At 45.2% G+C, this 26,727-nt stretch overlaps 1 non-coding gene across 1 annotated transcript; it reads right to left on the reverse strand.

The window, feature by feature from the left end:
- Nucleotides 1–23,076: 23,076 nt before the first annotated feature.
- Trnas-cga lies at nt 23,077–23,151 on the reverse strand. The gene has a single exon. It is a non-coding gene; the product is annotated as a tRNA-Ser (tRNA).
- Between the last annotated feature and the right edge of the window lie 3,576 nt (nt 23,152–26,727).

The following is a 26,727-nucleotide window of genomic DNA, read 5'->3' on the forward strand; positions in this document are numbered from 1 at the left end:
TCCAAAAAGTGCTGAAATATGTATGGATGAGTTTTGCATAAGGCTGAATTCCTGTCAGATGATAACAGTTTCATAAAAAATGGGTGATCTATTCAAGAGAAAGAGCTTCACAAATAGAGCAAGTCAGTGACACACTGGTCCACCTCTGGTCCTTGTTAGTAAACTCATGCTCATAAATTAAGGATAATTGCAAAATGTGGTGCCACACAACGTGTCACTACACAAAACTGGCGCTAATAACATAGGCACATACGGAACGCACTAACACAGATCTGTAAGTTGGTTGGTTGGTTGGTTCGAGGAAGGAGACCAGACAGCGAGGTCATCGGTCTCATTGGATTAGGGAAGGACGGGGAAGGAAGTCGGCCGTGCCCTTTGAAAGGAACCATCCCGGCATTTGCCTGGAGCGATTTAGGGAAATCACGGAAAACCTAAATCAGGATGGCCGGACGCGGGATTGAACCGTCGTCCTCCCGAATGCGAGTCCAGTGTCTAACCACTGCGCCACCTCGCTCGGTGATCTGTAAGTCCACGGCATTGGTGATAAGTTGAGAAAACCGTCCCGAAACACATGTGCTACGAAACGTCACTGTTTCCTGCGCATGTACCCCGACATCAATATGGGATATGATCACCCTACACACGTACACAGGCCGCACAACGGGCATCCCAGATGTGCTCGATTTGGTTCAGGTCTGGAGAACAGGCAGGCCACTCCATTCGCCTGATGTCTTCTGTTTGAAGGTACTCCTCCACGATGGCAGCTCGGTGGGACCGTGCGTTATCATCCATCAGGAGGAAGGTGGGGCCCACTGCACCCCTGAAAAGGCGGACATACTGGTGCAAAATGACGTTCCTATACACCTGACCTGTTACAGTTCCTCTGTCAAAGATATGCAGGGGAGTACGTTCTCCAATCATAATCCCACCCCACACCATCAAACCACGACCTCCATACAGGTCCCTTTCAAGGACATTAAGGGGTTGGTATCTGGTTCCTGGTTCAAGCCAGATGAAAACCCGGCGAGAATCACTGTTCAGACTATACCTGGACTCTTGCGTGAACATAACCTAGGACCACTGCTCCAATGACCATGTACTGTGTTCTTGACCTCAGGCTTTACGGGTTCTCATGTGATCAGGGGCAGTGGAATGCACTTTGCAGGTCTCTGGGCGAATAATCCATGTCTGTTCAGTCGTCTGTAGACTGTGTGTCTGGAGGCAACTGTTCCAGTGGCTGCAGTAAGGTCCCAAGCAAGGCCACCTGCAGTACTCCATGGTCGTCTGCGGGCACTGATGGTGAGATATCGATCTTCTTGTGGTGTTGTACACTGTAGACGTCCCGTACTGTAGCGCCTGGACACGTATCCTGTCTGCTGAAATCGTTGCCATAGTCTTGAGATCACACTTTGTGCCATACGGAGGGCCCATGCTACGACCTGCTGTGTTTGACCAGCCTCCAGTTGTCCTAATATTCTACCCCTCATAACGTCAATATGTGTTCTTTGAGCCATTTCCAACACACAGTGACCAATAGCACGTCTGGAAACCTCAGCACACTTACTCGCTGCACCGTACTCTGACATTCACCAACACATCTCTGCATATGTGAACTGCTGCCAGCGCCACCGTGCGACGACTACAGGTCAGATGCACCGCATGGTCATACCCGCAAACCGCCCACCAGAGCGTTGTTTCACCATGTATCATAATTAAGCTTAATTTATGACCATGAGTGTAGATACTCGGCTTGGCACTTAGTGACAGAGGTGTTGGATGTCGCCGGCCGGAGTGGCCGAGCGGTTCTGGGCGCTACAGTCTGGAGCCGAGCGACCGCTGCGGTCGCAGGTTCGAATCCTGCCTCGGGCTTGGATGTGTGTGATGTCCTTAGGTTAGTTAGGTTTAATTAGTTCTAAGTTCTAGGCGACTGATGACCTCAGCAGTTGAGTCGCGTAGTGCTCAGAGCCATTTGAACCATTTTTTGTTGTTGTTGGATGTCCTCCTGAGGGATGTCGAGTCAAATTCTGTCCAATTGGTGAAGTAGATCATCAAAATCCAGAGATGGTTGGAGGGTCCTGCCGACGATGCTCCAAACATTCTCAACTGGGGAGAGATCCGGCGACCTTGATGAGCAAGGTAGGGTTTGGCAAGCTCGAAGACAAGCAGTAGAAACTCTCGCCATGTGCCTTGCCGAAATGTAAGACCAGGGTGGCTTGCAGTGAATGGCGACAAGACGTACCGCTGTGCTGTAAGGGTGGCAGGGATGACAACCAAAGGAGTCCTGCTATGAAAAGACATGGCGCCACATACCATCACTTCTGTTTGTCAGGTCGCATGGCGGCCGAAATTCGGGTGTCCCGCTTCGAACTGAGCAATGAGACGAACAGAAATACTGCTTTTATTCAAAATTAAACATCACATTGCGGTTTAAGCTGGTCCCCTGGACATTACAAAATGCTGGACTTGGTTCCCATTAGTGTATGTGATCCCGATGACGGCAATGCCTGTTCTGCTACGTGCTCTCATGCTGAGTCCCAGTGAGCAGCGAAGACGTGTCTGTAGTTTCTACTGCTTGTCTTCTTGCTTGACAAACTTTCCTTGGCCAGCAAGGTCGCCGGATCTATCCCCAGTTGAAAACGTTTGGAGTATTATCGGCAGAACCCTCCAACCACCTTGGAGTTTTGACAATCTAACGCGCCAGTTGCACAGAATTTGGAACGATATCCATCAGGAGGAAATCCAACAACTCTATAAATCAATGCTAAGCCAAATAAGCGCTTGCAGAAGTGCCAGGGGTGGACCAAGGTGTTATTGACGTGCTCCATATTGAAGCTCTTTCTCTTGAATAAGTCATCCAATGTTTCTGAAATTTTTTTGTCTGTTCATGTATAGCACATCTACCCATTTCCTTCCATTCGTGGTGCTTCGATTTTTTTTGTCTTGGAGTGCACATCGGTCTACGTTAAGGGGGGACATTATTACATGCAACAAACCGCGCTGGTGGAGGATTGAACAGCCTACCGCAAGAAGTGTTTACGAGCCATGTCGCCAGCATAGGAACAAGTTGTAGAGCATGCATTGCCATCCTTGGCGATCATATACCCTATTGAGAACCACGTCCAACCTTTATAATGTTCTGGGGCCTATCATAAACCACGGTGAACTTATTATCTTTAAATAAAAGTGGCATTTCTGTTCGTATCATTGCGTATTTGTTTCAGTTACCTTCTGTACTATTTTCATGGTCCAATTTTTGTCAAGCTTCGATTACTTGTTACCTTCGCCTTTATCTTATATGCACCAGTGTAGGTACGGGAATCATCTATCCTACCGACTAGACTGTTCATAAAATGTCGAATATCGATAAATCACCTGTAGAATATCGATATACACAAGATATTTTCCCCAATATATCAGTATCTAAATGGTAATATGGAGTGCCGATGTTCTTCTTTTATATTATATTTTTCGCAATTTTCGGTAATTTTTTTGAAACTGTCCTATTGAAAATGTAGTAGAACACAATTTTATTTTCACTGTGTGAAGTAGTCTTACTAGTTTTTCAGCTTTCATGACGCCCAATCTTTCACTTTGACTGTGTGAAGCAATTATACGTGGCACAAAGAAAAAGTCCTAACGCACTGTGGAGTGGTGGTATTAATAGAATACCAAGATTTCTGATGCAAAGAAATAGCACACCAGTGTCCTGTTTCTTCACATTGGCATTTTTCAAAAACAGTTGGTGAAAATTATGAACGAAAATCTGAATGATTTCTCCGGTGGGCGGAGACGTGTAGAAAATGCTGACGTAATCGGTCCTCGGCGCTACCAACACAAACTGCAACACTTCACTTCTCCAGGCACTTTTGACACTGCTAGGTCGCTGGCGTTTGCAGAAACTAAAAAAATAATAATAATAATAAATAAATAAAATAAAAATAACAAAAAAACCGAGAAGTCGACATGAAGTGTTCCAGACAAATCCGACACGTGACGAAACCGAACGACGGCCCCATCGGACGCCTTTTATTGCGCCACTGACATCCAGTTACCATTGTTAGCAAAGCGATTATAACCAAGCATGAACGTTCATCGTTTTCAAAAATGGTTCAAATGGCTCTGAGCGCTATGGTACTTAACAGCTGAGATCATCAGTCCACTAGAACTTAGAACTATTTAAACCTAACTAACCTAAGGACATCACACACATCCATGCCCAAGGCAGCATTCGAACCTGCGACCGTAGCGGTCGCGCAGTTCCGGACTGAAACGCCGAGAACCGCTCGGCCACACCGGCCGGCACATTGTTTTCCTTTGAGTTCTTCCTGTAAGGGGGACAAAAATGCTCCTAGCTTGTTGATGTGCAGAATATATAATAATAAATCAATAGATAAACATACACTTCTGAAACCGGCAGTATATTTACAATGTGTAGCCAATAGTTTTATGGGTCCATAGGTCGATATTATTCAAGTCGGTGTATCGATTCAGCGATCTACCTTTTCGATTAATCGAAGGGCGTAGGTGTTTCCTTAAATACCGATATATCGCGTTCCCGGTATTTTTGTAACTATCTACAGTCCTGCTACCGATCTGGGAGCCGCGCGTGTGAACTGCGTGGAACACGTGTGAAGGCGAGAGCACCGCTGCCCGAGTCGTAATTACCTCCGACTGGACGACGACATATTCAGCCCGAGACGCGCCAGCACAGAAGCAGCGACCCGAGGCGGTGAGCCGAGCTGAGTTACACCGGCGGCCATTTGTATCCCGCGAGCGCGGAGGAGACGGGCGTGACAAATGGCCGCCGCGCCCCCCTCGAGAGTTGAGGACAGGCTGGCTGGCAGCACAGAACTGTGCCGTGCGACTGCCTGGCTGAATGCTCGGCCCGGGAGGGACACGTCCGGAGTAATCTGGGAGCCACACCGACCGCGACATCTCACCAGAGTCCGGCACAGCGAATTAAAGCACAGCGATCTCTGGGGCCAGGAGTAACGTAGAAATGTACACATCTTAATGAGAATTCTTTTTTTTTATTGTTAACTACCTGAGAAACCCGGCGTTGCCCACGTATTTATATTTAGGTGTGCATCCACGCCCCTACCAGGCAAAACCTGGCCTTGTGCTTGATGTTGATGACCTCATATCTCCTGAACTATGTGTCGTGCAGTGATAAAATTTTGTAGGTACAGTCAGCGGCATAAGTGCATACTGTCTGCAGATTATGTTGCGAATGGAGGGTGTAGCAACGAATTAATAAATTTTCTGAAAGATATAGCCACCATTTGACTCTTCAACAGGTTTTATTCCACGTTCTAGACTTCAGCAGTATTAAAACTCATTCGACTTGTGCGGGACCCAAGTCACTGTCGAAATTTCTTTTTCCTTCATTGTTATGTCATTGTCTGCCTCCATAAAGCAGGGGTGGGCTGGCAGCGACACAGTTCGCCCCTCTTCAGTAAAGCGATTACATACAATATCAACATATAAAATAAGTGGATAAAAGATGCAATTTTCCAATGAGAAGGGGAAACAGTTGAATTTAAAATATACAAAAAAAGGAGGGGTAAATGCTACATACAGTCAAAATGGCACTCGATGAAGACGTAGCAAATATGCATTGGCGACACGACACAAATAGCGCAATTAAAACTGGCGTTCACAGTATGGGACAACGACACCCAACGCACGCTGCATTTGCCTTACATAAATGGCGAGCACCAAGGCGCAACAAAGTAACTGCATTAAAATTTGAAAGGCCTGCCAACGGCGAAAGGGGGGGGGGGGTGCAGCACGGCGGAGGCGGGGAGGGGAGATGGGAGCTCAAGGGAGGAGGGGTGTCATCGTCAGAATTTTTTTTTTTTTTGCTTTATTGAGTTTCGACTCCCCTTGAAGGGGGCGGGCTGGCAGCAGCTTAGTACGCCACTCTTCAGCCTACAGAATTTTTAAAACATAAGAAGAGAAGAAACAATAAAAGCAGGCGATAAAACTGACTTAAACTGTAATACGGCGGAAAATTGTGGGAAGTTAAAACATAAAACAAAGGATGGGCGATGCTAATAAAATACACAGGAAGCAGACAGGTAAAATAGTAGACAGACAATTAAAAAACATGGCGACAGTCTGGTTTCTGTTTGCAAGAGATATAAAAGCACACCCAGCAACAGTATGATGTCCATTCACAAGACTTTGGAAAAGATGAACCACACTTAACAATCAGTGGAAACACTGCACTAAAAAGTCGGCACAAAGATGACACACCACAGCCATGGCAGATGAGGGGGTGGGGGGAAGCTGGATAGATGAGGGGAAAAAGGGGGGAGAGGAAAAACGAAAAGGGGGGAACCGACAGAGGGAGAGGACTCATAATGGGGGGGGGGGGGGCAGGGCAGATGCGAGAGGGAATGTGGAAAGGCAGAGGAGGGAAATGCTAAAGGACTCGGAGGAGAGAAGGGAGGCAGCAAGAGGGTAGGCAGGGAAAAACAGGATGTAAAGGGGGGAGAGGGGGCCCAGGAAAAGGACGGTGGAACGGAGGGGGAGGTGAGGCTTAGAGTTGATAGGAGGGATAAATGGAGGGAGAGAGGGTATCATCCGCGAGGAGGAGTTGACGGAAGCCACCCTGGAAAAGGAGATGAAGGGTGTAGAGATGGAGGGTAGGGGGGGTACAACAGTGAAGGCAGGGCAGAGGGTGGGGGTTGGAGAGGAGAGAAGCAACCAAAGTGGCAGGAGGTGCAGAGTATGCAGATATGTTCGAGGAATAGGAGCAGATGGAGGAAAGAAATCAGGTTGTTGAGGATCTGCATGGGGGAAAGGAGGCGTATGTAGAAGGTGGGGCAGAGAGCATGGTGCTCGAGGATCTGGAGGGACTTATGGAATTTGGGGGGGGGGAGGCAGATAGCCGGTGGTACTGGCATAACAGAGGATGGGATGGATTAAGGATTTGTAGGTGCGGAGGATGGCAGAGGGGTTCAACCCCATGTCCAGCTAGAGAGGAGTCGGCTGCAGTTGTGGACTGTGGATTGGATAGAGTGGAGATGAGGAATCCAAGTGAGGTGACAGTCAATGGTGAGGCCAAGGTAGGTGAGGGAAGGGGGGGGGGAGAGGTGAACAGGACGGGCACAGATGGTAAGTGAGAAACCAAGGAGCTGGAAGGAGCGAGTGGTATAGCATACAATGATTGCCTGGGTCTTGGAAGAATTGAGTTTCAGGAGCCACTGGTTACACCATGGAGGAGCGACGGGAGTTAAGCTGGAGGGAGAGAAGATGAGTGAGGCATAGGAGTTGGTAATCGGCAGAGAAGAAAGGTCGAAAGCCACATTGACTGTTGGGGAGGAGGTGGTGATGGATGCACCTGGTAAGGATGGATTCCAAGAGCTTGCTGAACACCGAGGTGAGACATATGGGGCGATAGAAAGAGGCATCAGATGGAGGCGTGTTGGGCTTGGAGTACATCAGGAGATGGGAGGGAGGCGTGTTGGGTTTGGAGTACATCAGGAGATGAGAGGTTTTCCACAGGTCAGGATAGAAATCGTCAGAAAATGTATCTTCGGTTATATAAACCAATTTTGCCAAAAGTAAATGTGAAAACATTTGTGTAATACTCTAATTTACTGGCAGTTAGAGTGAATTCTTCACTTGATATGGTTGTATAATAAAGTCGATTCCCAAATCGCAGGTTTTAAACCTTGCTACACTAAGCAGCTACTTAATTTAAACAGCATGCGCGATACCACAGTTTTTCACATGACACTGTTTATGACGCCATACCTCCTCAACTGTGTGTCGTACAGTGATTTAAATCTTAAATCGCAGGAACACTCGGCGACATATGTGGATACTGTCTGCAAAATTTATTGTAAACAGGTTTAGTAGCAGATAAGAATGAAATTTAAACATCTGTGTGATGCATTGGTTTCTCACGTATCCCATCGTTTATGACGTCATATCTCCTGAAGTACGTGTCGTACAATGATATAATTTTGCATTTACATTCAATGGTATATGTGTATACTGGCTCTAAAATGTGTCGCGAATACTGTCAGATGTTACAGATTGGATCCCGGGAAGTGTTTTCTTGTACGAATGCGTTTCCGTGTGGTATCGTTCTACTTTTCACCATGTATCAGCGTTGCTTACCTGTCTTTTCGCCGTTGGCATTTCATAGTTTTTGCCCCAGACTACCTGGGAGATTTTTAGTGTGCGTAGTCCTCTCTCTTTGAAACGTTAGGTGGTCTCAAGTCTACCATGGAGGACTCTGCGGGGCAATCTTCGCGGCTTTCCGACTTTTCCACTGCCGCCCCTCGGGGTGAATCGCTTGGGAAAAGCCCTCGGCTTCCAGTCGCAACTGATGTTCTGCCCACTGCGAAGCAGGCGAAGGAGCGTTCTAATCGCGCCAACAGCCACAAATCGCTGGTGGTTACCACCAGCACTGAAACTGATCACCGTGATCACCATGACGACTGTCCACTGTCCCGCATCAGGGATCCTTCTTCTATGTCGTCATCGTCCGACGAATCATCTGACCGCTTAGTAATTGGTCTTTCTCGTAGTGAGGCAGCAAATGCTTCGGCTGTATCTGACCACCAACAGGCTGTACCTACGAGTGCACCTCTTCCTACTTTGTCCCGCCACCATGACTAGTCTTCTGGGCATACTGACCCAGTTTGAAAGTCCTCTGGCCATTGCTCAGAAGACGATACCCCCAATTGTGGTATCTGTCACTAATTATACAAAAATGAACATTGAGCTCCAGCAGCTCATTTTAGGCCAATTGCGGGATGTTTATCAAAAAAGATTCTGTGAAAAACCTGTTCGACAGTAGGGATGACTATTTTACCGCTCTCGACTTTGTCAAATGAAAGGTGATGCCTTGCTTTACCCACCAGGCGTTGGAAGTTCGCCGAACCAAAATCATCATCAAGGACTTTCCAACAGAGGTCACAGCACAGGAGGTCAATGAGGAACTGCTTCGGCTCTGTTTCAAACACCCTTTGGTCCACCAGTGTAGCAAGAGGGATCCTGAGACCCAGGCATTGATCCCCTGATCTACCCATGTCGTCTCCCTTTCCCAGAGGGAGGACATAGAGCAGATTTACCAAATCCGGTACCTCCTGTACACAAAGGTCTGGGTTGAATCGTACAAGGGTTGCAATGGGCATCTGTCACAAATGCCATTGTTTATGACATACTGGGAATTACTACTCCCAGCTGTTGCAGTGTGTTAAGTGTGTCAGCCCAAATTTAGTGGAGAACTGCACGCTCCCTACCTGCACTAGGTGTCTGGGCTCGACCCACGATCCCCACCGCATGGCATCACCCACGATCCCCACAGCATGGCATCCAGAAGGCACTGAAGTCTTCCCACGCTCCCAAAAAGAAACCAAGAACAAATCGACCTCTCCCATTGCAATGGGCCAGTTTCGTGGGGCCAGCGTGGTGCACCGCCGTCAGCAGCTGCTCTGGTACAGCCACACAGGCACTCGATGGTTCTGAGGCACCTGTGCCCCCTTATGCCCAGACTCTCGCAACATCCTTTGTTGCTGCAGACTGGTCTCCTCCTCATTATCCATCTTCCATGACAGCTTCCACTGCTCACTGACTACAGGAGCCAGCTGCAGTCCTCTCCAGTCCATATGTGATCAGATCCTAGCCCTCTGCCCCTACCCCCACTCTGGCTACTACTCCACTTGCCCCTGCCCTCTGCAGGGGCAAGCAGCCCATCTGGGACCCTCCCCCAGTGGTGGAGACTGATGCCTCCTTTCAGGAGGACGTCCATGAAATCCTTCAGGTCATCTCCTTCTTCACGAATCCCACATCCGGGCTATTATTCGTGACACTGCACACAAAATCTATCGGTTGGAGGACAGGCTCTCCAAGGTCGTTTCCACAGTGGAAGGACTTAATCAAATATTATTGTAATAGCGGATCGACCACCACACCATCACCAGCCCCCTCAGGATCTTGTCCCCTGCATTTTTAATGCCAATAGCATAAAATGGATGAAGACAGAGTTGAATGCCTTCCTCCATGACAACTGTGTGGATGTTTTACTGCTCACAGAAACACACCTCAAACCGGCGGACGATTTCCACCTTCACAACATGGTATGTTACTACTCTGATAGCCTTGACCATCGTGGTGGTGGTACGCCAGGGTTCCTCAACAAAGCTCTTGTCCATACCCGAGAGACTCTCCAGCCATTGGAATACATAGAGGCCACAGCGGTTACCATCACCACACACCATGGTGCCATTACCTTTGCAGCAATGTATTTATGCCAAGACATGCCACTGCTGGAAGCGCACCTCTCCGGAAATGGAACTCTCTTTTTCGTCTTATAACATGTTTATGTTATTTACGTATATTACAGTCAGAACAACGTGACAAGCATATACATAAAGGACGAAACTTCCGTTTTAATAGGGATAAAGTAGGAATTTCACGCGGGTCCATTTTTGTAAACAAACTGAGTGGTATGGGAATCAGATACAGCCGACAGGTATCATTGGACAGCCCTACAGTCGCTAATTACTCTGCCTAGCACGTCCCTTGTGATGATGGTGCTGTGTCCCGTGAGGTGGGATTCCCCGTCTACGTTCACATCCATGTTAGCTGCCCCGCCCCGTGTGTAAAGGATGGCTTAATGACGTATCACAAGGTAAGAATAAACTTTTTCAAAATTACGCTAACGGAAAAAAAATTGCAACACCAAGAAGCAGTTGTTTGATATAAAGGAAAGTTGGTAGGCGTATTTCTACACCTGGAAGATGATGCCTACTCAAATTTCTCACCAGTCCCATAAGAGTGGTGGTAATAGCGCTACTATGAGGGTGCAGATCACGTATCCTATGAATACACGCTATAAATGGTCGTGAGTGTTAGTCACTTTTGTGAGGGACTCGATGAGTTGATGCTAGACAACAATACCTTTAAGGCGACAAAGACACCATTATCAAGACTTCACTGAGTTTTAAGTAGGTGGTGTAATAGGGCTACGAGAAGCTGGATGTTACTTCTGCGATATTGCAGAAAGATTGGCAGGAATGGAGCCATTGTACGTCATTGGTGGCAGCGGTGGTCACGAGACTGCATGGTCGGAAGAAGACCGGGTTCCGAATAGCCATGTCACACTACGGAGAGGGAAGACCATCGTGTTTGGCTTATGGCTCTGACGCGTCTCACTGCTTGTGCAGCAGAAATTTGAGCAGCAGTTGGCACCACAGTGACACAACGAACTGTTAAACATCAGTTACTTCAAGGGCAGCTCCTAGCCAGATGTCCTATAACGTGCATTCCACTGACCTTAGCAGTGTCAAGTGAGGGTTCACTGGTGGACAGAATGGAAGTATACTCTGTTTTCTGATGACAGCTGGTTCTGCCTCGGTGACCGTGATGGCGGTGCGTTGGTTAGAAGAAGGCCAGTTGAGGGCCTGAAACCAACCTGTCTGCATGCTAGACACTCTGGACCTACACCTGGAGTTATGGTCTGGAGCGCGACTTCGTATGACAGCAGAAACACTCTCGTGATCATCCCATACGTCCTGACTGCAAATCTGTACGTCAATCTGCTGATTCGACCTGTTGTGCTGCTACTCGTGAACGGATTACAGGAGGAGTTTTCCAACAGGATAATGGTCGCTCTCACACGCAGTTGCAACCCAACTTGCTCTACACAATGTTTGCATTTTGTCTTGGCTTCTTCGATCGCCAGGTCTGTCTGCAATCGAGCACATATGGGACATCATTGGATCACTACTCCAGCGTCATCCACAAACAGCATTAGTCTTCCCTGCATTGACGGAGCAAGATCAACAGGCGTGGAACTCCATTGCACTGACATCCGGCACCTGCGGCCGGCCGAAGTGGCCGTGCGGTTAAAGGCGCTGCAGTCTGGAACCGCAAGACCGCTACGGTCGCAGGTTCGAATCCTGCCTCGGGCATGGATGTTTGTGATGTCCTTAGGTTAGTTAGGTTTAACTAGTTCTAAGTTCTAGGGGACTAATGACCTCAGCAGTTGAGTCCCATAGTGCTCAGAGCCATTTAAACCATTTCATCCGGCACCTGCACAACACAATGCATGCACATTTGCATGCCTGCATTCAACATCCTGGCAGTTACAGCGGTTATTGTTGTAGCAGTATTTCACATTTGCAACGGCTTATCTCGTGCTTACATTAACCTGTGATCTTGTAGTGTTAATCGCTTAAATATGTTACCTAGACAAATGTACTCCCGAAATTTCATTACTCTGAATTAAGTACGTTTTGGTGTGCGTCGGATTCACTGTTTTAACGTACTTCGACATAAGTTACTAATTCTTAACTGGTCTCTCATTTTAATATGCACCCGAAGATGGGACACAGGTGCTGAAACCGCTTTGTGCTTTCCTTTTTAGAAGTAAATAATTTTTACAACCCCCCCCCCCCCCCATGAACCATGGAGCTTGCCGTTGGTGGGGAGGCTTGCGTGCCTCAGCGATACAGACAGCCGTACCGTAGGTGCAACCACAACGGAGGGGTATCTGTTGAGAGGCCAGACAAACGTGTGGTTCCTGAAGAGGGACAGCAGCCTTATGATTGACTGATCTGGCCTTGTAACACTAACCAAAACGGCCTTGTTGTGATGGTATTGCGAACGGCTGAAAGCAAGGGGAAACTACGGCCGTAATTTCTCCCGAGGGCATGCAGCTTTACTGTATGGTTAAATGATGATGGCGTCCTCTTGGGTAAAACATTCCGGAGGTTAAATAGTCCCCCATTTGGATCTCCGGGCGGGGACTACTCAAATGGATGTCGCTATCAGGAGAAAGAAAACTGGCGTTCTACGGATCGGAGCGTGGAATGTCAGATCCCTTAATCGGGCAGGTAGGTTAGAAAATTTAAAAAGGGAAATAGATAGGTTAAAGTTAGATATAGTGGGAATTAGTGAAGTTCGGTGGCAGGAGGAACAAGACTTCAGATCAGGTGACTACAGGTGACAGGTTTCAGGTAGATTATATAATGGTAAGACAGATAATTAGGAACCATGTTTTAAATTGCAAGACATTTCCAGGGGCAGATGTGGACTCTGACAACAATGACCTGTAGATTAAAACTTAAGAAACTGCAAAAAGGTGGGAATTTAAGGAGATGGGACCTGGATAAACTGACTAAACGTGAGGTTGTACAGAGTTTCAGGGCGAGCGTAAGGGAGCAATTGACAGGAATGGGGAAAGAAATACAGTAGAAGAAGAATGGGTAGCTTTGAGGTATGAAGTAGTGAAGGCAGCAGAGGATCAAGTAGGTAAAAAGAAGAAGGCTAGTAGAAATGCTTGGGTAACAGAAGATATATTGAATTTAATTGATGAAAGGAGAAAATAAAAAATTCAGTAAATGAAGCAGGCAAAAAGGAATACAAACGTCTAAAAAATGAGATCGACAGGAAATGTAAAATGGTTAAGCAGCGATGGCTAGAGGACAAATGCAAGGATGTAGAGGCTTATCTCACTAGGGGTAAGATAGATACTGCCTACAGGAAAATTAAAGAGACCTTTGGAGAAAAGAGAACCACTTGTATGAATATCAAAAGCTCAGATGGTAACCCAGTTCTAAGCAAAGAAGGGAAAGCAGAAAGGTGGAAGGAGTATATAGAGAGTTTATACAAGGGCGATGTACTTGAGGACAATATTATGGAAATGGCAGAGGATGTAGATGAAGATGGAATGGGAGTTATAATACTGCGTGAAGAGTTTGACAGAGCACTGAAAGACGTAAGTCGATACAAGGCCCGGGAGTAGACAATATTCCATTAGAACTACTGACAGCCTTGGGAGAGCCAGTCCTGACAAAACTCTACCATCTGGTGAACAAGATGTATGAGACAGGCGAAATACCCTCAGACTTCAAGAAGAATATAATAATTCCAATCCCAAAGAAAGCAGGTGTTGACAGATGTGAAAATTACCGAACTATCAGTTTAATAAGTCACGGCTGCAAAATACTAACGCGAATTCTTTACATACGAATGGAAAAACTAGTAGAAGCCGGCCTCGGGGAAGATCAGTTTGGATTCCGTAGAAATGTTGGAACACGTGAGGCTATACTGACCCTACGACTTATCTTAGAAGAAAGATTAAGGAAAGGCAAACCAACGTTTCTAGCCTTTGTAAGAGAACGCTTTTCACAATGTTGACTGGAATACTCTCTTTCAAATTCTAAAGGTGGCAGGGGTAAAATACAGGGAGCGAAAGGCTATTTACAATTTGTACAGAAACCAGAAGGCAGTTGTAACAGTCGAGGGGCATGAAAGGGAAGCAGCGGTTGGGAAGGGAGTGAGACAGGGTGGTAGCCTATCCCCGATGTTATTCAATCTTTATATTGAGCAAGCAGTGAAGGAAACAAAAGAAAAATTTGGAGAACGAATTAAAATCCATGGAGAAGAAATAAAAACTTTGAGGTTCGCCGATGACATTGTAATACTGTCAGAGACAGCAAAAGACTTGGAGGAGCAGTTGAACGGAATGGATAGTGTCTTGAAAGGAGGATATAAGATGAACATCAACAAAAGCAAAACGAGGGTAATGGAATGTAGTCGAATTAAGTCGGGTGATGCTGCGGGAATTAGATTAGGAAATGAGACATTTAAAGTAGTAAAGGAATTTTGCTATTTGGGGAGCAAAATAACTGATGATGGTCGAAGTAAAGAGGATATAAAATGTAGACTGGCAATGGCAAGGAAAGCGTTTCTGAAGAAGAGAAATTTGTTAACATCGAGTATAGATTTAAATGTCAGGAAGTCATTTCTGAAAGTATTTGTATGGAGAGTAGCTATGTATGGAAGTGAAACATGGACGATAAATAGTTTGGACAAGAAGATAATAGAAGCTTTTGAAATGTGGTACTACAGAAGAATGCTGAACATTAGCTGGGTAGATCACATAACTAATGAGGTCGTATTGAATAGGATTGGGGAGAAGAGGAGTTTGTGGCACAACTTGACTAGAAGAAGGGATCGGTTGGTAGGACATGTGTTGAGGCATCAAGGGATCACCAATTTAGCATTGGAGGGCAGCGTGGAGGGTAAAAATCGTAGAGGGAGACCAAGAGATAAATACACTAAGCAGATTCAGAAGGATGTAGGTTGCAGTAGGTACTGGGAGATGAAGAATCTTGCACAGGATAGAGAAGCATGGAGAGCTGCATCAAACCAGTCTCAGGACTGAAGACCACAACAACAACAACAATTTTCACAAATGTGGTGGATTTTATCATTGACGGTGAATATCAACAGTTTCGGATAGCCCGTCAAGAGAAACGTCTAGTCAGTTTGCCTGCTGAGAGCTGAAGGATATGGAAAATCATGCGCATCACGCGTTAGATGTAGCTTTTGTTGTTTTTGGCCAATACGTGTCAGTTTTGCGACTTAATGGACTCCTAGTGTCTTGTACGAAATGTTTATTTCGACTTCCTTAAAACCACTGTGGTGGCTTGTAAACAAGTATTGCTTACACCCTGTAACAACTAGCAGACGCGAGCGGTCTAAGGCGCTGCAGTCATGGAGTGTGTGGCTGATCCTGGCGGAGGTTAGAGTCCTCCCTCGGGCATGGGTGTGTGTGTTTGTCCTTAGGATAATTTGAGTTAAGTAGTGTGTAAGCTTAGGGACTGATGACCTTAGTAGTTAAGTCCCATAAGATTTCACACACATTTGAACTTTTGAACTAGCAGACGAACAACACTAATGCACCGAGTGAGGTGGCGCAGTTGTTAGCACACTGCCCTCGCATTCGGGAGGACAACGGTTCAATCCCGCGTCCAGCCATCCTGATTTAGGTTTTCTTTGATTTCCCTAAATCGCTCCAGGCAAATGCTGAGATGACTCCTTTCAAAGGGCACGGCCGATTTCTTTCCTTTCCTTCCCTAATCCGATGAGACCGATTATCTCGCTGTTTGATCTCTTCCGCCACACAACCCAACCATCCCAAACACTAATGCACGATGGTGGTCATTCTACTTGTCACAAGGAACTGAAACTCTAATCATTTACATAACTTCCGATGGTGTGCACCAGTACCAAGTGACACTGACAGCAGACTACGTCTTCTGGTTGATTCACTTTTTTTGTCACGTATTGTACATTCAGCAGCTGCTCCTCTCTTTCCTTACCTCTACGCCAAAAGACAGACACTTGTTCAGTATCGTAGTACAGCGTGTGCCGGCTGCCTTTGAGCTCCGCACTATGAGGCTTTGTGCTTTGAGGGCTTCCGCGAGTAAGAGCGGGGGCAACTTGGCGGAGTACTTTAACAGAGGAATTTCCGGCCGTGGAGTCTGTGCTGCCGCCTCGCCAGCAAAGCAGCGAGTAGGTGAGTGTTTAATTTACGGCGGAGCCGTCGCTCCTCCCCGGAGCGCAACTTGCATCTCAGCGGCGGACCTGAGCCGCGACTAGTGGCGTCCCGTCACCTGCATTATAGGGACCGGAGGGTGGGTGGCGCGCCGGGGGAAGAACTCCCCAACAGCGGTCGGCTTTAATGTCTTACCTCGCTTATCAACACAAAACGCGAGCAAAGAAAGCTACGCTTTAGTCAAATAGGCGCAACGAATGTGTTCTCGCGCTAAGATAAAAGCAAAATAGATAACTCGTGGAGGTATGTTCCGTCTGTGCAACTAATTGAAGGCACTTTATTCATTGCCATACGCGTTTCGCTTCTTTTATTTGTGAAGCATCTTTAGTGGCCTGTAATACGTGTTTCTATTTTTACATGTAATAAATGTATTATGTGGTAGTACAATATGTTACTGTGTTACACTTTGTCATATTTTTCTCTCTCTCTTTTTTTTTTGATACCATCAAATTTTATGGCATAAATTCGTGATGTGTAATTATCGTTCGGTGTTACTTACGATTTTCAGCGCTGTTAGCCGATGTGTGTGGTCTTGGAAATGTGTTCATTACTCTCCATGCTCCAGTTGGACGATTTCCGACGTTCTTTTACCCACATTTGTTTCAATGCGCCGCATACGTCTATACCTCTGAGCAGTCAAAGCGCCATTCTGAACGTCATAGAGGTCCGTACGTCCACCAACACTAACTCCTACCCACGCCATTCGTCCACCATCACGATATGGTGATGTTTCCTGCACATAAGAAGGATTGTTCCGAGTTCCACGCCCGCATCTCGTGGTCGTGCGGTAGCGTTCTCGCTTCCGACGCCCGGGTTCCCGGGTTCGATTCCCGGCGGGGTCAGAGATTTTCTCTGCCTCGTGATGGCTGGGTGTTGTGTGCTGTCCTTAGGTTAGTTAGGTTTAAGTAGTTCTAAGTTCTAGGGGACTTATGACCACAGCAGTTGAGTCCCATAGCGCTCAGAGCCATTTGAACCGAGTTCCACGTTCTCTCCAGATGAGAGAACGACGATTATCCGGCTGAACACAAAATCTTGACTCATCTGTGCGGCCTTTCCGCAGTGGATACACCGGTTCCCGTGAGATCACCGAAGTTAAGCGCTGTTGGGCGTGGCCGGCACTTGGATGGGTGACCATCCTGCCGCCATGCGCTGTTGCCACTTTTCGGAGTGCACTCAGCCTCTTGATGCCAATTGAGGAGCTACTCGACCGAATAGTAGCGGCTTCGGTCAAGAATACCATCATAACGGCCGGGAGAGCGGTGTGCTGACCCCACGCCCCTCCTATCCGCCTCCTCCCCTGAGGATGACACGGCGGTCGGATGGTCCCGGTAGGCCACTCGTGGCCTGAAGACGGAGTGATTTTTTTATCTGTGAACAGCACCCGGCGCCATGCTTTACGACTCCAATCCTGATGTTCCTCCGCCCAGTTTCTGCGAGATAAACTGTGTCGTGGTTTTAATGGGCCACATACCATAGGCCTCCGGGCGTAGATGCCACATTCCCGAAGGCTATTTCGGACTGTTTGTGTTGATATTGCACGTCTTGTTGCTGCCTGCAGATACGTTGCAGCTGAGTTGCTTTTCAGTACCCCCACGTCTTTGGACATGGGTGGCCGTGGTACTGGCAATCTACGACCAGTCTACATGCACCTCTACATATATACTCCGCGAGCCACCGTATGATGAGTGGCGGAGGGTACTTCTTACCACTACTGGTCGTTTCCTTTCCTGTTCCTCTCTAAAACAGAGCGAGAGGGAAATGACTGTCAGTATGTCTACATACGCAAATATATGTTGGCAGCAGTAGGATCGTTCTGCAGTCATCTTCAAATGGTAATTCTCCCTCAGGGATTTCTATTGAGCTCCCGAAGCATCTCCGTAATACGTGCGCGTTTATGGAACCTACTGGTAACAAATCTAGCAGCCCACCTCTGAATTGCTTCGATGTCATGCTTTAATCCGACATGGTGGGGTTTCCAAACACTCGAGCAGAATCACGAATGTGTACCACTAGTGTGCTATATGCTGTCTCCTTTACTGATGAACCACAGTTTCCTAAAACTCTCTCAATAAACCGAAGTCGACCATTCGCTTACCTACCACAATATTTTCATGCTCGTTCCATTTCGTATCGCTTTTCAACCTTACAACCAGATATCTAATCTACGTGACTGTAAGAAGCAGCACACTGCTAATGCTGTATTCGATCACTACTTGTCAAATATTCGTGTTACATATTTCCGAATAGCCACATGAAACTGTGCCGGTGCACCGTCATGTATGTACCACATATACAGTCTTTCACCAAAAGGAGCATCATCCAGAAAGTTACCTTAGACAGTACAAAGTGATGTAACATTAGCATGATTGCAATTTTGCACTCGTCTTGTCGGAGAAACCATTCGTTTCCGTAGCTATGTTTATTAAGATTATTTACTTGTTTCATTTTCCGCAAACCACCTCTTTCGTTTGTACCTATGCACCCTGTATAGTGTAGAAAGTTAGTCTGATGACAGAGTGTAACACCATAGCTCTAATATTCTACTGATTTATTTTGATTTTGTTTTATTTAATGTTACCTCGTTGAGCTTCTGTAAATGTTGTTTGATTGAATCGGTAACACAAAATTGTATGCTCCTTTCTTTGTAAAAGACTTTGATGTCATGATTTGATTCTATGCAATGTAGTGTATCTGTCATTTAACTTCTCTGTCTCAATTGGAGGGAGCCAAACTTACTGTATGCATTTGGAATTTGGCTGAATAATTTTTTGTAGAAACACTAATATGTGCAAATGTTCTGTTTTATTTAAAATGTTTGTTTGCTGTTATGTAAACTGCTGACCTTCACTTAGGATTCTTAGTTAATTTGCGTGTAAGAGATAGTGTGGTTCCCCTCGGGAACGAAACTTAGTAGCGCGCGCAAAATGCGATTGGCCTAAGTAGAAAAGGTGGAACAAGAGTCAGTCGGGGACGAGCTACCAAACTGTGCACTGCCCATGTATAAGTTGTATATTGTGCTGGTTCCGAGAGAGGCTTTTCCTGCCGCTTACGACTGCCTTGGATGGATGGATAAATAGCTGGAACTATTCTGGAAATGGTATCTATCATCGCCACCAAGAAGGGACATAGTCCAGCAATTCTGCCTGCAAATCCACCTACCAATATGCAGCTGCCATCACATTGCGCAATCATTATAATGGAGCACTATAGTAATGTACAGTGAAGGATCAGCTCATTGGATGTTTTAGTGTGCACAAATATAAGGTAACTTATAACTGAATTCATCTACCTACCTTGATTTTTTCCCTATCACAACACCTCTCAGGTTCCTCTCCATTTGAACTATGATTACCGAGTGTCCTAGTTTCTGGAAAAAATGAAAGCCTCAAAGCCAAATATTTAATCAAATAATTTTGTTTGATCTTTGGTAAGAAGATAGTATTCAGATTTACTGTGGATTTAGTGAAATTGTGGGAGGTAGTAAATGTAGTCTTGTGAAAGCCTACCAGTGATGGAAACAGTCCAATTTAAAGTTTTTTTGGAGTTTCAAAGTCACCTATTTAATCATTTACTTGAAAGTAGAAGATTGTGGCAATAAAGACAATTTGCTGTTTCTTTTAAAAATAAAAATTCTTAAAACTGAGGCTTATAAAGTTTTGCTTAGTTAATGATCATAGTGCTGCCTGTAGTAAATTTTAAAAAGTGAGTCAGTTTCTTATAAATTTGTCAACATTGTGTCTCACTGCAGTAAAAGTCGTGAATTGCAGTTGTGGAAAGTTGGATGCTTGCTAAGCACTTGTTTCTTTTGGGTGTTGAAAGTGCATATTAATAGTGTAATAAGATCCACAGGTTGTCCTTTACCACTATTTGAGCAAACAATAATTTCTTTATTCAAAAGACACTGAGAAGTAACCTCTTAGTGAATTCCATTTAACTTTCATTCTAAATAGAAAAGTATTCAATTGGAGAGAGGTTTAACCTGTGACCAGTTAATAATAACGCAGTGAACTACATTTATAATTTTATGTCAGCTAGGAAAATATTTGAACAATAACACTGTACCTATGTCCAATTAATGATTCTGCAGTGAATATTAATAGTAATGTTATAAAGACCATTTAGTTTGAACAAGCCCTGAAAGTAATAGTGTGTTTCGTTATCTGTTATATTTATGCAAATAGTTTGTTCTGCTCTGTTAGCCTCCAGTCTTAACCGTGAGCATATGCAGGTGTCAGAGTTCGTTGCACTCGCGTGTGGCATAATATAGGTTGTGTTTGTCCGTTAAGGTTACTCATACTTAATTTCTTGAGCAAGAATGTCAATCATCCTCTTGCCTAATTAGGCTGGCGCCCGTTTTCCTTGTTCTTTGAACAGTGTCGACAGGTAAAATATTGTTTGTACAGTTCAAATATTTACGTAATTCTGACTTTCATTTCCGATAAGCCACCCCCGTTAGGTACAACACGGTCAACATTAAAAAAATTCCTCTCAGAGGGTAACACTGCTCTGTTGCTTTGTACCATAATTGCTTTAACTAGATAGTTTTGTTTCACGAGCTGCCTCCTACTTTAAGGTTATGGTATAGCAGTAGCATACAGTAGTGTAATACGTGGCTTTTCCGAGACAGGACTATTTGTTCCGTTGGGGCATAGTACGTAATAAGCCGAACTTGGTATTTGATTATATGAGCTACGTAAATCCAGTTGCAGTGTTATAAGAGCATTGTGGTACTTTTTTTCCATCAGTTCACCACTAGACAGCGGGACACCCTTATAAAACGGCGATTGTTTCCCGGGACGAGGGTTGGCTACCGTCCAGTATTTTAAGGAATTCCCCACATTTGAGGGATGAAAACTTTATCGTATATAGACCTCGTACGGAACGCTAAAATCCCTAATTTAATGTGTTCCCGCTAATTTACCTTATTCGTGTAACTCAATTGTCGACATTACATCCATGTTAGGTTTATATGCCGGAGATAATCTTAGTGAATATGAGTTTGTCTTGAAATACGTTTGTCGGAATCACAGTGTGGTATATTACACTACTTCTTCATTATTAGACAACGTTCTAAATTTTTTATTTTTGCTAGTTACCCTTTGGTCTGTGTAAGTTTTCGAAGTGAATTATATAATAAGATCTGTGTTTAACTCCAGAACACTTTGAAGCTTGAGAACTCGCAAAAACACTGAAAGCAGCCAATACTCACAGACAATAGGCATCAATTTTCAAAGATCCAAACTCGATTTGACTTGTACGAATACGATTAACATCGAAGAAATAATCTTTAATTCACCTCCTAAGCGACTTAAACAGCTACGTTTTAGTTGAGAAAGTAAAGTAAAAGTAAAGCAGTTATCGATCGGAAGATCGTTCTAAACACTATAGCGCTTTACTAGGCGTGATCCTACATGGTGGTAAGGCATTGTGTTCTTACGATTTTTGCACTGACTTACTAAGCCAGCTGTGTGGTCCTGCAGTTTAAAGCGAATTCCGAACCACGGTGCAGCGCAATGTTTTTCACATCATCAAATACTGACAGAGGTGAAAGAAGTGAGATGGGATTAAAAAAAAAGCCTCCAATTGACCAGGGATCGAATCCCCCCCTTTCCCCTCCTCCCCCCCCCCCTTGAATTTGTAGTCTGACACTTAACCACCGATGTACCGAGATGGAAAAAGAAATCTTCGTGGCTACCACTCAGCAATAACAATTAGTTCCAGACGAAATGCGTAAGTTGCAGAAATTTTTCGAAATTGTTAAATATGACTAAAATGGCTAATTATTGTAAAAGTAATAAGTAATCTTACCTCACATCCACAAAAGAAGGAAGATGAATTGCTTGAAATTATGGAAAATAATAAACACATGTCCATCGGCCTAAGTCTAGTACTGAATGACTAGGCACAGTTCCCTTGGCTCACCACTTCTAACTGCAAGTCCTACTCACAGTTCCATCCAAGCCATATTGTAAATTATCCCTCTTACTCACCTGCTCCATTCCGTTTATTTCAGTTACTATAATTTCTCTTGTTGTACTAAAAAAAATCTCACCTGCTTAATATGACTGTTACATCTTATCTTTTTGTAAATTATGATGTATTATAGACAAGATTATTTTGCCCAGCCACATCTTTGGAATATGTCACCAAAGCTTATTGTTCAGTTATGTTCTTCTATGTACAAGTGTTCTAATTTGTCTGTAGTTCATTAGTTAATGTGTCACGTATTCTATCTTAGTTAAATAGTATTAAATCACGTTTACACTGAAATAACCTCGCTTATTTATTTATATTCTAACATTAACATTTTCATCTCTGGAAATGGAGATACTCTGTATATGCACTAGTTTAAAATCTTTGATCCAACAAAATTTCTCTGCACCACATACTTATCTTTGTACCTGATGATGACGTAACAGCCGGAAACCAGTTCGTGTAGCAAATAATAAATATTATAGAATATTACACCAGTGTTGTGTGTGTTTCATTTGTAAGAAATAAGTACATTCGACTTTGTCAAAAATTAGCCTCATGATGGAATGATATATGTTAATGTTCAATATTTAACATTTTGAGTGTTTTGTGAGTGTTAATAATTCTTTGTAGTATTAACATTGAGACTTGTTAATACAGTCCAGAATGAGATTTACACTCTGCAGCGGAGTGTGCGCTGTTATTAAACTTTCCTGGCAGATTAAAACTGTGTGCCGGACCGAGACTCGAACTCGGGACCTTTGCCTTTCGCGGGCAAATGCTCTACCAACTGAGCTACCCAAGCACGACTCACGCCCCGTCCTCACAGCTTTACTTCTGCCCGCGAAAGGAAAAGGTCCCGAGTTCGAGTCTCGGTCCGGCACACAGTTTTAATCTGCCAGAAAGTTTCGTAACAGCGCACACTCCGCTGCAGAGTGTAAATCTCATTCTGGAAAGGTCCCCCAGGCTGTGGCTAAGCCATGTCTCTGCAATATCCTTTCTTTCAGGAGTGCTAGTTCTGCAAGTTTCGCAGGAGAGCTTCTGTAAAGTTTGGAAGGTAGGAGACGAGGTACTGGCAGAAGTAAAGCTGTGAGGACGTGGCGTGAGTCATGCTTGGGTAGCTCAGTTGGTAGAGCACTTGCCCGCGAAAGGAAAAGGTCCCGAGTTCGAGTCTCGGTCCGGCACACAGTTTTAATCTGCCAGGAAAGTTTGTTAATACAGTATTTGACACTAAACCAGTTAATGTAATTTTTATAGTTATTACAGAGTGCCCGTTCTTTCTGTTGTGGCGTAACAAGACAGCTACGCCACACTGAAGTAGCAGAAAGGCACGCGTAATCTCACTTAGGCTAGAGAGAGGTCTGAAACAGGATACGTAATGAATGGTAGCAAGAAAAGTACGTAGCTGCTAGTATACTTAACTTTTAATCCGTCATTTGTTTACAGCGTTATTGAGGAGACATTTCATACGATAACTATCAAACTATGTAAGGCTAATGGCGCCTTGCTAGGTCGTAGCCATGGACTTAGCTGAAGGCTATTCTAACTGTCTCTCGGCAAATGAGAGAAAGGCTTCGTCAGTGTAGTCGCTAGCAAAGTCATCGTACATCTGGGGCGAGTGCTATTCCGTATCTCGAGACCTGCCTTGTGGTGGCGCTCGGTCTGCGATCACACAGTGGCGACACGCGGGTCCGACATGTACTAAGGGACCGCGGCGGATTTAAAGCCACCACCTAGCAAGTGTGGTGTCTGGCGGTGACACCACACTTTCCTTGATAACAGCTGATCGGAGTAAAAATTAAAAGCTATAACTGATGTCCTTTAAAAGGGTATTGTAGAAGTTGGCAGCCCTACCCGGGACTGACAGAGGTGTTCCTTTGATGGTATACTCTTAAGCTTGGACCCAACGCGTTATGTAGATCTCGCCGAAAATCAAATCAATATCGAAATGAGGAACGGACACGTCCCATTCATCCCGAGTTCCAATTTTAAAGATTTTGATTACACGATTTGGTAGGTCAGTACGAATATTTCAGCTCTCCAGAGCAGTAATTGCTTGTGCAGTTAAAGCGATGACTCCAGAATGAAGACGTGATCGGTTCTGTACGGTGCACACAGAGACCCAGCGATTCTATCCTGTACATCAGAGAGATGTGTTGTGTGACGCAAGCATTTAGCTCGCTGGAATGGTTGGTTTGGTGTGGGGGAATGAGTGTTGTGGCAGGGGGGGGGTGGGGGTGGGAGTGATGCAGCGGCAGCCTTTGTTCGTTGCGATTAGGATCGCAGCGGACTTCTCTATTGACGACTCACCGCCGCCGCTGCGAGTAATTTGACCAAACAATGGAGGGGGACGGCCCGTTCGGAAACTGCGCCCCGGCACCGTTCGGACGAAAACACGGCGCAGCAGAGCGCGGTCGGTCAGAGCGACTGCATTTTACAAGTGAGATTGTGGAAGGTGTCGGCAGGAATCAGGTGGGTGGTCGCGCACGCCGAGCGTCCGTCGATGCTCTGTGGTACAACGCTGACAGAACAAGGGGCCGGTTCAGCCTGATTATCTCTGCGAGTCCCAGTGCTGTTAAAAACCCGTGCAGTGTGACTGGCGTCAGTGTCTGTCAAAACGTGTCCTGGTCTTTGCTCGCTGGTACCAGTTCGTGAACTACAGATATCAGTGGACCGATCTTAAGTTGTGATGCTCTGCTCCGTATCTATAAACTTCAATTGGGCTATGAGGTTTATTTTTCGTTACTAAATTCCATCAGAATTTTTAAAATCATAGGGTGAAGTGGCAACAAAACGACTATTTACGTTTGCGTGTAGAATGTAAACTACTGGCCATTAAAATGGCTACACCAAAAAGAAATGCAGATGATAAAAGGGTATTCATTGGACAAATATATTACACTAGAACTGACATGTGATTACATTTTAACGCAATTTGGTTGCAAACATACTGAGAAATCAGTATCTAGAACAACCACCTCTGGCCGTAAAAACTGCCTTGATACGCCTGGGCATTGAGTCAAACAGCGCTTGGATGGCGTGTACAGGTACAGCTGCCCATGCACCTTCAACTCGATACCACAGTTCATCAAGAGTAGTGACTGGCGTATTGTGACGAGCCAGTTGCTCGGCCACCATTGACGAGACGTTTTCAGTTGGTGAGAGACCTGGAGAATGTGCTGGCCAGGGCAGCAATCGAACATTTTCTGTATCCAGAAAGCCCCGTACAGGACCTGCAACATGCGGTCGTGCTTTATCCTGCTGAAATGTAGGGTTTCGAAGGGATCGAATGAAGGGTAGAGCGATTCCATGTTCTGCTAACAGTCATTGGATCTCAACCAACGCGAGCAGCAATGTCGCGATACGATAAACCGCAATCGTGATAGGCTACAATCCGACGTTTATCAAAGTCGGAAACGTGATGGTACGCATTTCTCCTCCTTACACGAGGCATCACAACAACGTTCCACCATGCAACGCCGGTAAACTGCTGTTTGTGTGTGAGAAATCGGTTGGAAACTTTCCTCATGTCAGCACGTTGTAGGTTTCACCACCGTCGCCAACCTTGTGTGAATGCTCTGAAAAGCTAACCATTTGCATATCACAGCTTCTTCTTCCTGTCGGTTAAATTTCGCGTCTGTAGCACGTCATCTTCGTGGTGTAGCAATTTTAATGGTCAGTAGTGTATGAGTCTGGCGACATACCATCTGAGTTTCGGAAAGCATCATACACACAGTTCCGAAGACGGCAAGAGCTGACAAGTGCGAAAATTATCGCACAATCAGCTTAACAGCTAATGCATCCAAGCTGCTTATAAGAATAATACACATAAGAATGGAAAAGAAAATTGAGGATGCGCTAGATGACGATCAGTTTGGCTTTAGGAAAAATAAAGGTACGAGAGAGGCAATTCTGACGTTGCGGTTAATAATGGAAGCAAGACTAAAGAAAAAACAAGACACGTTCATAGGATTTGTCGACCTGGAAAAAGCGTTCGATAATGTAAAATGGTGCAAGATGTTCGAAATTCTGAAAAAAGCAGGGGTAAGCTATAGGGAGAGACGGGTCATATACAATATGTACAACAGCGAAGAGGAAATAAAAACAGTTGACGACCAAGAGCGAAGCACTCGGATTAAAAAGGATGTAAGACGAGGATGTAGCCTTTCGCTCCTATAATTCAATCGCTACATCGAGGAAGGATTGATGGAAATAAAAGAAAGGTTCAGGAGTGGAATTAAAATTCATGGTGAAATGGTATCAATGATACGATTCGTTGATGACATTGCTACCCTGAGAGAAAGTGGAGAAGAATTACATGAACGGAATGAAAAGTCTAATGAGTACACAGTATGGTCTGAGAGTAAATCGAAGAAAGAGGA

The sequence above is a fragment of the Schistocerca piceifrons genome, chromosome 1 (assembly GCF_021461385.2).
Source record: "Schistocerca piceifrons isolate TAMUIC-IGC-003096 chromosome 1, iqSchPice1.1, whole genome shotgun sequence".
Lineage (NCBI taxonomy): Eukaryota > Metazoa > Arthropoda > Insecta > Orthoptera > Acrididae > Schistocerca > Schistocerca piceifrons.